The sequence below is a fragment of the Chelon labrosus genome (assembly GCF_963514085.1).
Source record: "Chelon labrosus genome assembly, chromosome: 11".
Lineage (NCBI taxonomy): Eukaryota > Metazoa > Chordata > Actinopteri > Mugiliformes > Mugilidae > Chelon > Chelon labrosus.
Window position 1 is genome coordinate 20,427,256 of NC_140344.1, and position 17,706 is coordinate 20,444,961.

At 43.2% G+C, this 17,706-nt stretch overlaps 1 protein-coding gene across 3 annotated transcripts in view; it reads right to left on the reverse strand.

Annotated features, from left to right (window-relative positions):
• rassf7a (Ras association domain family member 7a) overlaps positions 1 to 17,706 on the reverse strand; it is a 34,398-nt gene that overhangs the window by 7,592 nt on the left and 9,100 nt on the right. The window contains exon 1 of one of the 3 annotated variants that reach the window (XM_084555127.1): positions 11,763 to 12,110. The exons of the other annotated variants lie outside the window; for them this stretch is intronic. The gene's annotated coding sequence lies outside the window, so the exon portion shown is untranslated. Of the gene's footprint in view, positions 1 to 11,762; positions 12,111 to 17,706 lie in introns of those variants that run through there. 3 annotated transcript variants of the gene reach the window in all.

The window sequence follows — 17,706 nt, forward strand, 5'->3', positions numbered from 1 at the left end:
GCAATGCAACGTTGCAGGCCTGAACCAAACCTTAAAATAACCTACAAGAAACAAAGACAGGTTGGACTCCTGTCATTTTTAGTCAAATCCAGGCCTTTCAGGGAAATCTACAAATCTGCAGAAAGTCCCCTAATCTAATCTTTCCTATACTGAGATCAAATCTTTTTATCTGTCAGAAAAATCACATGAGAAAAGAGAGCACAAACACAAACATCTCCCAGCTAAGAACGCCACTCTCCCGTGATGCCTAGTTCCTCTAGCTCCTGGCTGGTGAAATGTGATAATCTGCACTAACAGGAAGCAAACAGGCCTGCGAGTCTCAGGTTGCTGTCTATTCTTTTTGTCGCAGGCACAACAACACTGAGAACCAGACATCCGCCTGACCCAGCTCGTTTTCCCAGCACGGCTCTCAATTCTCGTGGTAATTCAGATGGAGGAGAGGCACCTTTACACTGCTTGTGAAAAACTAGTAATATGACGCAGCATGCCATCAACGCAGGCTCGCGATGACAATGACCGGAGCGGAAATAACAGAATACTGGAGAATCCAGAAAGTCTTTCCATGACAACATTCACCAACGCCACTGCAGGATGTTTAGTTTCACAGTCAACATGCCGATACTGTTGACAAACCGTAGTCAAACACAGGCTGCAGACTGCTTTTGAGTCACACACGCCCATTCTAATCCAAGCCGCAAGCCTAAAGATATCCAAAACTCCTAATGTCACCCACATGACAACATTCAACACCTCCCAAGCCCGCCTCTTAACCCCAGGTCGCCACCCTACAAGCCAGACAAAAAAAAAAAAAACAAACCTCTACTTTCACCTCAGCCCCACCCACCCACACAACACAAGAGGCGGTTTCAGCTGAAACTCTGAGCTCTGGCCTCTTATCTCAGAGGACGAAATCAAGAAATTGTTCAATCACTTCGGAGGTAATCAGCAACCCGAAGCAATCAAAAGTCTCCCGTTCCAAACTCAAACAAAAAAACACATTCATATCCACAAAAGGCCACTTGAGGAGCTTGTCTGCTAAATTGAATAACCAAAACAGACAATTTGTAGTGTATGATGAAAGGGAGAGAAAGACAGACGGTGAAGAAGATAGACAGTGAGCAAATGAGGAAGGCTGCAAACAAATAAGACAGAAAAAAAAACAAAATGAAATGCTGACAGACAAATATGGAGAAAGAGTGGTAGGGAAAAGAGCAGCATTTGGAGACATGTGCTATTCGTTTCCCTGCCCTCTCATCATCAATCACCCTCCTTGCTAACCCGCTTTGCGTCTTTCATCACCCTGTCTGTCGCTCTGTCTGTCTCTCTTCAATAACAGCCTCCCAGCCCCTCTGTGAATTCGACTCAAGGCAGGAGTGGTTAGCATCACAGGCCTGCCGGCACATGGGGCATGATCCGGCTCGTCTGTGTGCCACTCGGTGTGAGCAACAAGGCTGAGCTGAGAACTGATGGGCTTTTTATTTTTTTTTTATTTTTTGGACAAGCCGGGCACCAAGAGGCTTCCACTTAATTAAAATAGACTACGTACAAGATATCTGAGGCTCGAACATTAGAAAGGCCTTCCTACCGGATGTCCACTTTGTGGTGTGGTTTGATTTCCTTGAGTTTCCATACATATCATCAAATGAATTAGACACTTAAACGTACACCCACACACCCACGATGCGCAAGCCGTTATGCAGCTGAGCAGACACACCTTCCATTCCAAAGGTCTGAACAGCTATTTACTGTGACTTATAAACAATAGTAGGAATCGTGAGGAAACAAAAGCTTTTCAGTAAAATTCCAAGCAACATTATTAATGCACGGTAGCTATTCAACACCTGAGGCTAAATGAAAAGCATGCTTTACTGGGTGTGTGTTGTGTGTGTGAGTGAGTGCGCCAGGTACAGAAGTACAGAACACTGTGTCATGCTGGCGCAATGGTCAAAGGTTGGGTATGCCAGTGTTCATGAACAAACCTGTATGTGTAAGTTTGTCTGCAACCAGACATGCCATTTAGGCCTATCTTTACGAGAGGCTATCCCAGCTCAGAGTGATTACTGTGCTATCTCTCCAACAACAGAAGACTGACGAACGATGTCAGGAGTAAACGGCAGAGTGTACATCACATACTGCCCCAGATCCCAGCCACAGATGGATACACAAGCAAAAATGTGTTATCCGTATCAGCATCTGCAGAGAAAAAAATAAAGACCCCGGCCCAGGCTGGCTTAAGTGTACGTAATAGGTTAGATATTGCTGTTAGCGGACAATGAACAGTAATGAGAGAAGCTGGGCTGTCTGTACCACTGTGCTCCAGGTTGGCAGAGACAAGCATTACAAGAGCCAGTAACACGCTGGCACCGAGCAGCCTGGTCTCATCTGTACTGCAGAGACACTATTGTTGTCCTCGTTCCACACTGAGCAGACAGCGTTGCCTCTTTTGTGGACTCCAGGATCGCGGAGTCGTCTGCCACGCCAGCTTTTACTGCCGTTACGACGTGTCCACATGTTACCACTGATTAAACTAATAAAAGGGAAAACATATTCTTTCTTTTGTTCTCCCTCGCCTCATGTTTTGCATTCGTTACTCCACCTCCTCCTCCTCCTCCTCCTCTCGTCTTACAGTGTACCAGTCTACCAAGTGAGCACAGTTTGTGTTCAAAGAGCTGTGAGACCAAAGACAAACTGAAGTTTCCATGACATGCCTGCAGATGAGAACAACTCACGATAATTATCCATAATGGTAGAAAATTATTTTTTGGCTTTAGCAGTAGAAATGGTCCCCTGGAATAAATCCTATGTATATCAACAGTTAGTTCTTCCGTATGTCTATTGTTTGTGTGCACAATGCCTCCAAAAAACACACACTCACAGAAAATTATTTTAGATTTACTGTAGGCTTTTAACAGATCACATGTACCTGAATGCAGAAATATGCAGGTGGTTCTAGAAGCAACTGCGTCCAAAAGCGTCATTAGCATTATCAACAGTGGGCAAGCTTTTGCAGTCAAAGTCACAGGACTGAACGCGTCCCTACATGAAAAGTTTTTTTTTTTTTGTTTTATTTTTACAGTTGTAACTGGGCACTGGTATCAGTCTGCTTTCCTGCACCTTCAAGGAAACAAAAGAACTTTCCTAAAGCCTTGCTCAACTCAAAAGCGTCTCATTTTAAATGATTAGGAGGCTTCCCAAAAGTGAAACTTGCCTCAAGGATGGAGTTGTGCAAATCCCTCCACAAAACATCTGTGCAACCTGGGATGTACTTAGTCCTTCAGGCACATTCAGAAGATATTTAGGGAGATGCTTTACATCACACAATAACACTGACACCGACACCAACAGGCATTTATCTCTCACAATCGTATCTCTCACAGATCTTCTTCCAAATACATCATAAAGAAAGCAGTGCTTTGTAAATTCTCCAAGAGTCACCGGTAGCTCTCAAAACACTGTAACTCACAGGGTATCCTCAAAAGAGCTCCAGTACCAATAATCAGGCAGCAGGTATAATTTCTGAGGGCTTCTATTAGACAAAGTTCTAACTTCCCATGGACGCACATGTTGATAATTTAGTTTCTCTTGCAGATGTTAAAAGACATCAAACAACAGAGTGTTTACTTTGTGTTACGTGCAAAACTTTTATAAAATGCGCTTTTCAAAAGAAAGACCGAGTTGTATGTTTTTGTTTGTGCAGGAATAATTACGTTTGGATGTTGGTATTTGCTTCATCTTGCTTGTAAAACTGTCTTTTGAAATAGTGACAGTGACTGTGATGCTTCTTGCTCATGGTAGAGTCCCGGTTTGGTGCAGGCTCCACAGATAAACTGCTTGTTAATTAGACTGAACGGTCGCCCGGTTCTTTTGCTAAAAGAGCTGCAGCGAAACTCCTGCACACCTTATGAATAATGCATTTTTTCACAGCACATTAATTTGGCAAATATTTCTCGGAACAAAGTCCAAATGCTTGTTAGAGAATGGCTCTTTGAAAATGAACCCTGTCCGCCTCTGTCTCTACTCTATTGACATGCTAATGACTCAGCGCAAAGGAACCAGAAACAGCACTAATAAGCTTTAGTCGTCATACTTGCATACAGGGATCTGTCGATGCAGCCTTCAGCCTTCTCCATTACAATGATTGGCCCGTCCAAGTGTGAAATCTCAATGAGAGCGGATCAGTGGTTTATTAATGCAAGGGGGGGGGGGGGGGCACCTTTGCCTCCAAATCAAGGGCAAATATGGACAGCGGTACAAAGTAAGGACAAAATCCTGCCAGCTACTAAAAAGTTGTGGGTTCAAACAGTGAAATCACTAACGCATGTAATTGATGATAGATGAGAGTTTAAAGGTTGAAGTCAATCACTCCAGTTGATCTAAAGCAGGCCTTTACATGACCACTCAGAGTCTGGCCATCACCTGTGGTTGTCACTACCACTACAGTCACACGGTGTAAAACACCACTTAGTGTGAAATCCCAGTCATCATGAATCACCAGCAGCAGAATCACTGACAGACCGATGGGAATGTGGCCTGAACTGCACAGCAGGACGAAAACATGTGAATGTAAAAGAGAGAAACATTTTTGTATTTATTGTGTGAGAAGAGAGAGAAACTTTTTTCGATTTTTCTGTATGTTGTGAACGTATTGAAAAATTGACAATAAAGAAAATCTTGAATCATGAATCTTGAAATCTTGAATTTATGAATCTACTTTGACAATTTAATGTGTCCCTGGCATATTTCTGAATTAAACTAAAAGGCAGTAAGGTACACTCCTATGAGTGAGCATGTGACCACAATAGTTTACACAGCCTTGGCCACAAGAAAACAATACTACATTATTCACCACACCAAAAGATAGACTTACTCATACCTGGTTTGGCAGCCCTCACCGACTTGCTTGCTTCGCCCCGGAAGCCGAGCGGAGGTGAGCACATTAGAGACGAGGAATTTGTTTGCGCTGACTCATGGACTCACCCACACAGCCAGCAGCTAATGGTGAGAATGATAATAAAGGACTGCACATAGCCTATGGAAAGCAGGTCAGAGCTGGCCTCCGCTGCGAGTTCGGCTCAGGATGACTGGTTTGGCTGCCTGCAGAGTGAGCCGTGCGAGCACAGGAGTTTGCATTGTTGGGTGATCCAGGGAAGAAGGCTTTTCAGACTGCTGATGGGCACCCATGTGTAATTATATACTCTCAATCTGACTCAGCAGTACTTGCCAGGGAAGAAGGACATCACTCCGTTCCCAGCCAAGCTCATACACCGGACACGTACTAAATAATACACACACTCATAAAGGTTAAAGTACATGCACACATATAGTACACATACACACAGACAGAGCGAGACATTTAGTTTAGTGCACAACCAAAATAATATGTTGCATGCGTGTAAGTATAGGCACCAGATGGGCCGACTAAAATTAAATGACGACGCTCAATTTTGGACTAAATTGACATCTAACCATAAAAGGGACTCCACTAATTTAAAGGATACAATTAGCACGCTACACATTCTCACATCCCGCATGGATGCATGCCCGTCTCATTGAGGAGACAGGAATGCCATCGCCACCGGTATCACAGGTTTGAGGCTAAACTCATTAGTAATTTAAAGGTTGTTCCATGTCTGTCTATATGAATTATGCATTTGTTTTTGTCTTTTAATTTTTAATTTTATTTTACTTTTTTTTTTTTTGGCAATGCTAAATTCTCGAAGTACCCTCCAACGTACGGCCACGAACCGAATGTAATGCAACTCATACGGCTGAAAAGGTTTGACTAAAGAGGCATTGAAGGAAAGCTATTTTGTCAGGGACTGAGACTGGTGCTGGACTTGTATCATACTTTAATTTCATGCAATCTATGATGCAATGTACTGTACATGAGCCTGTCATTATGGAAGCAGAACGAAATGCTGCTATGAGCACGCCCAGGAAAAAAAATAAGAACAACAATGTGTTGCTGCAGAGAAAATGTCACAGAAGAAATCTCAAAGACTCATCATCTTCACTAGTCTGTCACATCATATGGCACGGTGATACACGTGATACTCAATTGTAGTGTTAGATGAAGCAGCTGTGAATCCACGACAGAGCAGGTGTACATATTTGTGTAGGGGTGGAATGGTAATATTACAAAAACAACACATGACTCCAACAAAAAAGTAAACAACCAAACTGTCTGATCTATGTTTTCACAGATGAAAGTGAAGGATCGCACCCAGTTTCCTCCCAAGACATCAATCTGAGGTCATGAACATTAGACGGGCAGTTCTCAAAGGACTACTATGGCTAATGCAAACCATTCACCGCTGCTTTTGATTAGATTCGTCCCTGAAACTGAAAGCGAGACTTCCTGACCGTGTCCATCTTTGAACAACTGCCATAATGTTTGAGAGAAAGATACCAGCTGTGCAGATTAACATGTTACTCCACTGCTAAGGTCATTTTCAATGCAAAACTTCATACTACCCGATATTTACCTAGGGAGTACCAGCATACCTGGCCCTTGGAGAGAGGGACACAGGTAAACACTGCAATGGAGTCATCGCGTTTGTGTGTGTGTGTGTGTGTGTGTGTGTGTGTAGACCTTCAGGTAACCTACCGCAGCAGAATCTTGTGAAATCTTGTCATAAACAGATAAGATCTGCTTTTTGGTAACAATGAGGAAGATTCATTCCACAAAAATGTTATTTGTGCATAGTGAGATAAGGTGTCTGGTATTTCCAAAGCATTGTGAAACTACAGATAATGTATGTCTCTATGTATGGTTTTACGGCCATATTTCAAATAAACATCTTATAAGTCAAATTAAGCATTATGAACAGAAATTGGAGCAAAGCTAACAGGATGGTTCATGCAAAAACAGACAAAATGAAAAAATAAATGTATTTCACGGAAAATAAAGAGCACTACCCATGGTGTAACTCAGGCTGGGTATGGTATGAAATCTTTTAATAGAAGTACCCATATTAATTATGAGATTTTTTATTAAACAAATGGAGGCAAACCAATCGAAGACTAAATGTTGTTACAATATGTACTGAATAAGGATTACCAAGCAAAATTACAAACTTGACGGATATGCAGTGCAGTTATTAAAAGTGGAGCGTTTTGATACCCGGCTCCGACTGCATCCGTTTAAAACCCGTATGAAGTAAAGGGTGGAATGTTTGTGTTGCAAGTGGATCACAAGGCTTGGGTGGGCCCCTCATTGGGTCTGATTTATAGTTTGATGGGGAGTTGTCACACGTGACTCTCTCTCCCTGTCATTACTCTGAGAAGGAGCAGCGATAACGCCTGTCACAGCAGTGTGTTTAGAGGATGTGTGCATGGTCAAGATTAGTGACGTAAATAAAGGAGGAGAGGGCGCTGATTTATAGCCGATTCCCAGTATCCTCGGAGCGCTTTTGGGACTGAGATAGTATATCTGCGAAAGGTGCCCCTTGGCTTTCAGAAAGCTCCCTTTCACCACCTACACACAAGATCACCAGGGTGATCTTTGGCATGGATACGGAAGCATATACATACTGGCAGGGATGTTGCTGCTGAGTTTACATACGAGAGATATGTTAGCAGCCCCCTGGGAAAGACAAAGAGGGAGGATGGGGGACTTGCGACGAAGGACAGGATGGACAAGGTAGCAAAAAGATGAGTGTTTGTTAAAAAAGGAATAGTGAAAAGTAAGCAGGCAATCTAAAAGACGGATAAAATGATATTGACCAAACAAAAACTGTGGATGAGTCCATGTTCAACATCTGAAAGGGTCCCATGGTGTTACTTAGATAAGACACCCAGGGAACGCAGTAAACCTGCATTTTGGAGCAGGGCCCAGGACTGAGTCAAACATCTTAAACCACAAAGAAGAGGGTAATCTGACACTAAGGATATAGCTTATCTGTTTATCTCTATGGATGAAAAAAGTGTCCGCTTTGGTCTTTGTCACAGGTTGTGGGAAACATGGGAGTCTAAACAGCGCAAGTGATAAAGATTCACTGTGAAAAATGTGTGTGTGTGGCATTAGGGCTGTGTGAAAAATTTACGGACGCATACATTTGGAGCCCCAGGCTCACTTAAGTGCCAGGTGCTTTTGAAAACCTATAAAAATACACAAGACCTCTCATTCATGCTTCCACTTTATCTTCTTTTCTTCCATTTAATCAATCTAAACAAAAGTAATACAGATACATGACCACTGACGCTTCATTATTTCGTATATTTAAAATATAGTTTTTGAACAAATCTTGCAACATAAGTTTTTTTCCCATATATGTGCATTTCTGCTCAACAATGTGCATTTGCGTAGCAGCAGCTGCCGTCCCCCCGAGAGCAACATTTGCTTGTTTTGCTTGGAATGTGCTTGATCAAACACATCTACATTCAATAACAGGTCTACCGTCAAGCCTCTCAGCGTGAGGGACGGGCCTGTCAGATCCACCTGCCTCTCTCTCCTCTCCTGTCCGTTGATTTAGTATCTCTGAGCCCTGAGGCAGACATTTTCTCTTTCTTGCTGGCGTCTTGACCCCCCTCCCGGCCCTGTCCAGGTCCCTTGGCTGAGGCACCATGTTATTTACTGCCCAGAGAGCTCTGTGTGCAGACTCCACATAGTATGGCTGGTTGAGCAAGGGAACAACCTGCTGCTCACTCACACACACACACACATCCAGTGATGTGCACAAAGGCACACAAAGTCACATGACCGTCCCATGGGAGCCAGAGATGTTTACCACACCACAATCATTACATAAGGTACAACTAAGGGCCACGGACAGAGAGACAAACAGACAGAGACGTACATAACCCTAGCAACTGTAACCTGCCATTGGTTCCAAACAGGAAATGTGATGCTAGGGGTGCAGTTGATGCCTCACAGCAAGCTGAGGGTGACATGAAGTTCACCCAGACAGGACATGACAGAATTCACTCAGGTGAACTCTACAGTGTGAACAAACTTGGGACAATGTCCTTAGGTTGATCAAGAAGGCAGTTTGATGTAACCTCTGACCTGCACATGGTTGGATGAATGAAGAGAGATTCACGCTTTGTGCCCCATTCACAGATCACAAACTATTTTTTTACCAGCACTCACAAAAACATTTGATGGTTTAAGACAAAAACAAGCACAATGTTGAGCAGATTGGCAACAAAATATTCCCTTAGGGATATGTCTCTCAAACTTCCAGCTGAGATCAAAAGACGCATACCTTTACAGGTGCTACTAAAAAAACGCATGTGTTCTAAAGATCTAAAAACAGAACCGCAGTGAAATTCCTTCTCCAAATCCCCTCCTTCCTCTCAGTAATTATAGCCTCTCAGCTGACAAACTACAGGTCTGTTGTGTTTGCCTTTGCCTCCTTGGATAAAACAGGTGAAGAAAGGCCTGTGCATGCTGGGCTGCATGCCAGTTTCTTACTGGGTGTACTGGCCAAGTACGTATTACCCTTCCTGGTACAACAAGAACTCTGCAGGAGATGCTCTACTCTAAAAAAAACTGTCCCAATTTTTGAAAAATGTGCTGTCGAGAAAATTTCGTAAGCAGAAAAATATGTTCTGTGTATCACTAAGACTTGTAACCTTGTAGTTGAGCACAGCATCATACGCAAGAGCGATTAAATGTTCTTCTTTATAAAATCCTGTGGGATAATGTGTGCCATGGTAAACTCGGTAGGGATGATTTATTTAGAGGAGTACAGATTATTTGATAAATGGAAAAGTGGGTTGACTTTGGATTGGAATTGGGGTGTGAGGTAAGATGAAGGAGCAGGGTGTCAGGGATGTGAATGTGATGCAAGGAGGACTGGATCAATCTTTTATCACTGCAGTGTGCTTTCATCCCTAATGGATCCGACATGAGCAGAGCACAGCGCTGCCTTCCGTCACATTGCACAGGCAGGGGAAGGACGCACGGAAAGTACAAGAGGGTGCAAGAGAGGTAAAGAGAGCAACCCACGGGAAAGAGATAGTTAGAGAGAAAGTGGTTCTAACTGCCCTCCCGAAAATATTCACAACGACATGAAAACATTATTTCAGCATCATGCTGTCACAGCGTTTCCAATTACCTCTGGCCCTGAGTGCATCTGCAGGAGTAGGAAAACACTGCTGATAAGAAGGGCAAGAAATGAAGTCACTTCACAGTATGAAGAATGACTTAGAAAGTTCCCATCAAGAATCCCACGAGATATTTCGCTGTGCATGGGCAGACTTGCTTTGCCTTGCCACGCGAGTTGAGTGACAGACAGGCAGACAGACGGACAGACAGACAGACAGACAGACTATTCCAGAAGAGGAGTCCATCTGCGTATTCAAGCAGTGAAAGAGCAGTAAAAATAACATTGCAGAGAACAAGGCACAACCACTCTCAGAGGATGCTCTGCTCTCTCCATGCTAAACAGGCTCATTCATGTGATAGAAAATAAGACATATCTGAGCAGTGAGGAAGACACAAAGGGAAGGAGACAGAAAAGAAGCGCTAACTTCACATGGCATGCAAGTTTTACAATGCATGCCATCTACTGACAACTACATCATTATCATGCTAGGTTTTGGCTTTAGAGGTGACATCCGTAGTACTTAAGAAATATTAAATGGTATATTACATTATGACTCCTGTTCTCTGTCCATCAAAGAACCGAAAAAACTTCCTGCATATTTATGACAGTAATAATATATACTGTACTGCGGAGTAGTAGTACGCAGAGTCAGTATCAGCACCTAATCCTGTTAAATGAGCTAAGGTCTGCTGATAAGGGATACTCGCTGCAGGTATATGTGATTGAAAAAGTACAGCAATTACATGCTTAACCTGTAACTAAACAAAAAAAACAGTGAAGTTAAAGCGTTGACAGATGAGTCAATCTTTGGCCCGACTGGTTCTTTTTCTCCACAACAACTATCACACTGACATTATCTCTCTGGGAGCAAGTTAACCATGTGAAACATACAACACGTGAGGTACGACTCAGTAACACCCACAGTCAGATAGGGGGAAAAAAAATAAATCACCTCCCGTTGTGTGTGGAGGGGGCTCCAATCGATGGCCCTGATTGGATAACAAATATAGCCTGCTAATGAGCCCCACTGTCAGACACATTCCACGCTGGGAATTTCTAAATAAGATGCTAGCCATGCATAATGATAAGTCAGAGTTTTAATAGGCTGGCTGAGAGTGGTTTGGTGCGTTAAGACTTCAAGGCATTAGAGATGTGTAACACGTTAACAGTTAAATGAAGTGGGAACATGCAGCAAGTGAGCTGAACTCTGCCCACCTCCTCTGTAAATGAATCTCTAATCCTGCGGTGGTAAGTGGAGCACCCAGTGTGACGGGACCTTTGTAAGAAATAGCCTCACCTTCTCTTATAGTCCTCACACATTTGTTTGCACCCTAAGAAAATGAACATGGAGGGTGCCTCTATACACAAAAAGAAGCGTAAATTGAAAAAAACAAGCACACAAAGAGTGAAGTTTCACCCAAACAGGTTTGATTCCTTTTGTCTCATATAGATTACATGGGTGTCCGGTCTAGCTTCAACAGGTACATGGTGAAGACATGGTTTGGACGCGACGTAACGCAAGATTCTTTTCACAAAAATACAAGCAAACAAACACTGACTAACAATAATGGTTCTCTTTACACGCGAGAACATACAGCGAAGCCGTAGAGTCAGATCGACCGACTTCAGAGAAACTTCCTGACACTGGAATTCAAACCACTACTGTTTGGACACATACAAACAATCTCCCCAAAAAGTCTTTACACTCACCAAGAGAGAGAGAGAGACAGTGGTTCCTTTCCTTCTCTTTAACTGATTTAAATTTCCCCTGTCTGATTTTTTTTCCTCTGCCTCACTCGGGGAAATCCTTTACTCCTGACAGAGCAGCAGAGCCGGTTGTGCAGCTGGTGTGCGAGGCAGCGAGCGACTGCGTGTGTAAGGAGCGTGTGAGTCCAGCGGAGGTCAGAGGCAGTCAGACGTGGTCACGAAGAGATTGAAAGGATGTCGCGACTTCTCCTCCGCTCTGCCCTGCTGCCTTTTTCGTCGCCGGCTGCCTCAGGAATGCACTTCAGCTGGGTGTCCTCACCACAGCTAAGATCTGAGAGACTGCTGGAGTTCTCTCTCTCTCTCTCTCTCTCTCTGTCTACACCCCTCCTCCTTCTCTCTGTGTCTCTCACCCACACAGAAACACACCCTCCCAGTCGCTCGTCTCATTCTCTCTCACTCTCTTTCTCCCCTCCCTTTCTTTCTGTGCTGACAGATCAGATACCTCCCCCTTTTCAGGTAGTTGAAAGCGAGTTTTCTGCCTTGCCGTTCTCTTTCAATATCAATTTTCCTCAGCTATTCTGTTTGCATTCCGCATATGCCAGTGACAAACAGGACTGCTCGTATCGAAACTCAGAAATGAGAACAGCATGAACTCAAATCTCTTTGCATGTCAAGCGTATTTTACATTTCTGTCTCTTAAGTTTGTACGATCAATAACCTGAGGCAATTGACATCAACACTCTAGCCTCCGGTTACATGAACAGCTGATTACGCAAATGAGCCCGTCAGGTGATTTTCTCTTCCTTTTCCTGGAATGAGGTCATAGTCCGGCTGACCAGGTGCTGCTGGAGAGAGTTTGCGTCTGTGTTTGAGTTCGACAACGCCCTGCAGGGAAAATAGGTGAGGGAAGCTACTTAAATGTGACCACCCTGGCCCAGAGAGCAACACATCGACAAAAAAATTAATAAATAAAATAAAGCTTTGGAAGTTGCAGAAACTGGATTAAAAAAAAATGTTTAAGGATCACTATACAATGCCGCAGTCTTAAATTGTGCCTCTATGTCTACAGCCCCCTCCCATACCCACTAACACACAGCCAAGACATGCGTGACCAATGGGTCAGGCAGAATGAGTGGGAGCCCCCCAGCATGAGTCAGACCCCGCTCCCTATTAACATCTCTCCTGTCTCTGCCTCCACATCTCCCTCGGGCCAAGGATTAAATCATTATTTGCCTCTTTTTTTAACGATCCGCTTCCAAACTTGAAACTAAAGACTTAAATATTACTTACAGAAGATATGAATGTGTTTAATTAAGTTATTACAGTCCTTGTCAATTAATAATTAGAGCTATACCAACAGTGGGATTTTTAAATGCAATGCTGACATAAATATTTGTAGTTCTGTGATGTGTGACAACCTTGGACAGGTTATAGCGAGACTACTCAGTGTTTTTTATTTGATTTAACATGTAACTGTTCTTTTATTTACTCATTTTTCTTGTCAAGGACATGAGATAATACATTAGGGACGTCCCTATCAAGTTCATTTGCCCTCCAATTCAATAACAACGTTTTAATATTGAGAATCGGCTGATCTTGAATCAACAAAATATCCTCCCCTGGAGACTCATAAAGGCTTGTCTCATCTTCCTTGTATTCTCCTACATCACGTGTGTACCATGAGACTGTAAATAAATAAGGTTGTCCAAGTTAATGTAGTGTGGATAGGGTTGCTTGGCTACATGGCTCCATTAAACACGGTGTCTCTACTATAGAAATGGGCTGGTCATCCAAAACCATAAACTCTGTAAACTTCTCTGGAACAATTTTCACTTTCACGCTGTCTCAAGTAAACTTTCCTAGTAAACTACCACCTCGCCAACCACCCACAATTTACAAGTTGTTGTCTGACTGACCTCATTTTCCAAGTAGTACTTTCACATGGCAGACATGTTTAGTCATGTGATTTTACTTCTACTTTTTCATTGTTTGGTAGCTGGCCAACCACCATCAAAACAGAAGATGAAGAAGTTTTAATGCTACCAAGACATGGATTTAGTTTATGGCAGACTTAAAATAAATAAAAGATCGGGCTTGGTTGAAGCCTGATCCAGTCCGATCATTTTAATAATGAGCGGATCGGCCCCGATACCGATTTCCCGAAACATCCCTGTTATAAATACTGAAACCAATATCACAATATGTGTTAGAACACTAACCAGCAAAATCTTGAAAGAATAAATGCTATCAAAAAATATTTTTAATTGCAGCAGCACAAAATTTCCAAAAGAATATCTTATTTACTTACTTCCCGCACCTTGCATTAGATAATAACAGTAGTTAAATAACTTAGATGTAGTGATTCAGCAGCAGCAGGCAATCAACAATATCTTCGTCACCCTTGCATCTACTTCGCCTCTGTTTGGCGTCAGACCGTATTCTGAACAAACTAATGAGGACATGCCGTCACAAACAGATAAGATGTGCACACTGTATAAAGCAGAAGCTCCAAAAATAGACGTCTGGGATTAATTGCGTTAATTTGATGAATTAAATGATGCAAACAAAAGACCACAGTGAAGAATGCAGTAGCTTTTAGCCAGGCTGAGTCACTGAGGCCCACTGAGACTCAGTCCACGTCTATGCGAATTGGTTCACTGATCTGTCAATAAAGCAAAGCTTTTGGCACGTCTAAGGGCTGTGTTGTCTGACAAATCACTTAAACCAAACTCTTGAACAAAAGTGCGGGAAGAGCCCCCTGAGGCAGCGCTTAGGTACCAAAGGCCACAGTGAGAAAAGGCTGAGGTGCCAAGGAGTGACATTTTAAAAGCAGTGGAGAAGTATCTACACTTCATGGGTCACGGTGGGTTATACCCTTCAGTTGACCACAGGCTTGTCTATCCACAGACCAACATCAAGTTCATTTAACGGTAAGGACACAGTATTGTGATGTGGAGGATTATTAGCCCAAAGCCTCCAAAAATTTGCTGACACCTTCCAGGCATTCCTTGCGGCACCTCCCACTGCTGCGCCCTCCTCATCGAACCCTCCCCTGTCAAACTCTACATATCATCCCTCTTTTCTGTGTGACTCAGACATTCTTGCAACCCCCTTCTCTTCTCCTCCTCCAACCCTCCCTGTCCATTCAGGAAAGAAGCTCAAGAAAACAAAGATGAGGCCTAAAAAGCTTTAAAACCTGCGCTTTCTGAAGAAAACCCACCCCAATTTGTGGTTCTTTATCCCTTATCCCCATTGCACAAAACCTGAAAATGCACTCCTTAATCTTACACAGCCACTTGACTGTTTTCAACCGCCACCTTCTATGCAGTTAATACCTCAACAAGTGGGTAGGTATAAATCTTTCTAAAGAGTGGTGAGCTAGCCATAACTCAGCTTAGAGAAGACAAGAAGATGGTTCTGAGACTGAGAAATAGACCAGTTGGGTCTGGCAGCAGTTCAATTGTTTCTGTTGAGGGGAGCAGAGTGAAGGGAATACATGCTGATAGTGTCTTTGTTGGCCATTATTCACCAAGAATGAATAGCATTAAGTTGCGGCTAAAGGCCCATTCCCATCTTCCCTGTAGAAAACCCCCACTCCTCCTTCTCTCTATTTATTCAGCCTTTCACTAAAAACAGCTTTCAACAGGTGGCCAACAGGGCGGCCAAGGCTAAAACCTGGACAGTGAATAGAATGGGAAGAGACTACGATAGCTCTATTTTCAGATGCCCAAACAAGTTACAAAATCCTGAACTTTTGTTGACATCGGTTTCCATACTCATGGCAAGCAACATAAGGTAGAAGTGCTCTGTTTGTGCCAAACGCGCCTAAGTATAGCATTCCTGTCTCATTGTGGTTAGGCCATTGCTGTTGCTCCAGAAGTGTAGCTATGTCTTGTGTATCATTATGACAGGCACTATGGGTTTCACCAGCGAAGGTAATTGCCCTGTTGAGATGTAAATATAGAAAATCCCGCATGAAGAACAAAGACTTTTGTTTTCTTCCCGGATTCCCGGCTCAGAGGATGATTCATGGTTTGAAAACGAATGCAAGTCACTATATTATCCCTTTACAAATAACTACGAAAGCATTGATAATACACTGCCAAGGTGAAAGATAACAAGTGAGTACAAAGAGAAAATGACAGCAAGAGAAGGTCAACTGGATCCACATATACACTTCTTATAAACAAGCATTGTATTCTCTCCTCCAAACACGGGGCAGAGAAGAAGAGACTCATCCAAATATAGGAAACAAAAAACAGACAGCTTATTTTTTTTCTCCCTAAAGACTCTTTACACACCGCCCTAACAAAGCACGAGAGAATCTCAGTTGCCTTTAGCAGCTTCCAAGTTTTCAGGACTTTGGCTTCACTCTGGCACCCTCACCCCATCGTCTCTTTTTCTCCCTCTTTATTCAGAACCAGTCCAGACTGGCTGCAGACAAAGTTACCACCATTCAGAAACATTGCTACCTCTCACACGGCCTCATTGCATTTTTGATGGGGGCTATATGAAAAGCTATTTTTAGAGAGGAAATACATTTTGGACCGAGATCACAAGCTGCCAGACTGTCCTTGTTGGAAGTAGCTAACTAGTGCCTCCAAACGATTGAGATTCCTGCCTTCATCCTCTCTACCTAAGCTGGTGCTTTTTCATCCTGCTTCTAAATGTAAAGTCACTCTCTGTCTCTTGAGATAAAGCTGTACCATTACCATCACACGGTGCAGCCTTATACTGTTCCTATCAGTAAATGGAAATAGGCTCCAACCAGGCTGAATGGTATGGGGACTGTAAGCTGTGACGGTCATAGGGCGTTTAGCTTTTCACTGCGAGACAAAGTTGGATGGCCTAATAGCCACATTCAATTCCTCCCATCTCTTTCCCATGCACATAGTGCAAGTGGCCCATGAAACAAAAGAAGTTAAGTCAACAAGATGTTCCATCCAGTGACTGCTTCTGTGCAAGCCTCAGGTCCTAGCTAAGCTGAGAATTTCTCTGGGGAGAAATTGGGAGATCCAACCCACAATCTACAGTGTTGGTCAAAGCACAACATATGCACTGAGAGAGCAAGGTAACAACGACAAAAAAGAAATTGGGGCAAGATGAGAGCCTGTGTGAGGTGAGCTTAGTGAGGATCTCATTAAATACAAAGCCCAGTGGAGAGGGGCACTAGATGGATGGGAAATCTAGGTTAGTGACAGGGGAGCTATCAGGTGGGTGCAGGTCAGGGGGCAGAGGTGAACAAAAGCTTTCTAAGCCCCACACAGTGTGAGAGAGAGAGGCCTCCCGGAAACACTCACTCGCACCCAGCATGTCTGTCGATACCTTTCTCTACAAGATTCAAGCTTTTATTTGCTGGTAAAAATGTTTTCTCACATCTGTTGGTTGAATCTAAATGCTTTTCCATTTGTCCTCCACATAGACTGAGATGCCACCCTCAATTTTCTGTCCTGCTACTCTTAACATTGTTTACAATACTGGTCTATTCCAGTGGGGGTAGAGGGCTATCCAAACACCTGCAGGAACAACAGCATTTAAAAGCTTTCACTGCATCAGGCCTGTCATCTCTCTCCTTCTGTGGCTTTACTGGATCAAAGAAAAGCTGTAGCCGTGTTATAGCAAGAGAATCTTTTGTAGTTGCAATCATACGCGATGAGCACATACACAAACAGCAAAAATGAATGCATGCATGCACGTACACTCCAAGGCGTGATGAGACGAGTGCATAATGGAGTCGGATCTTTCAATCATACCATTTTAACAAGAGACATTTTAAGGCACGGGGTGAATGCAAAATTGATTCACCAGAACTTCAAGTGCAGACACTTAAAGACATGTTGAATTTTAACGAGGCCGGTGAGACCACCATCACCATCTTTATTCAGGATATGGAGCATTTGAGTGGAGCTGGAGTGGGCATGTGCGTGAGACTGAATTAATGACGTAT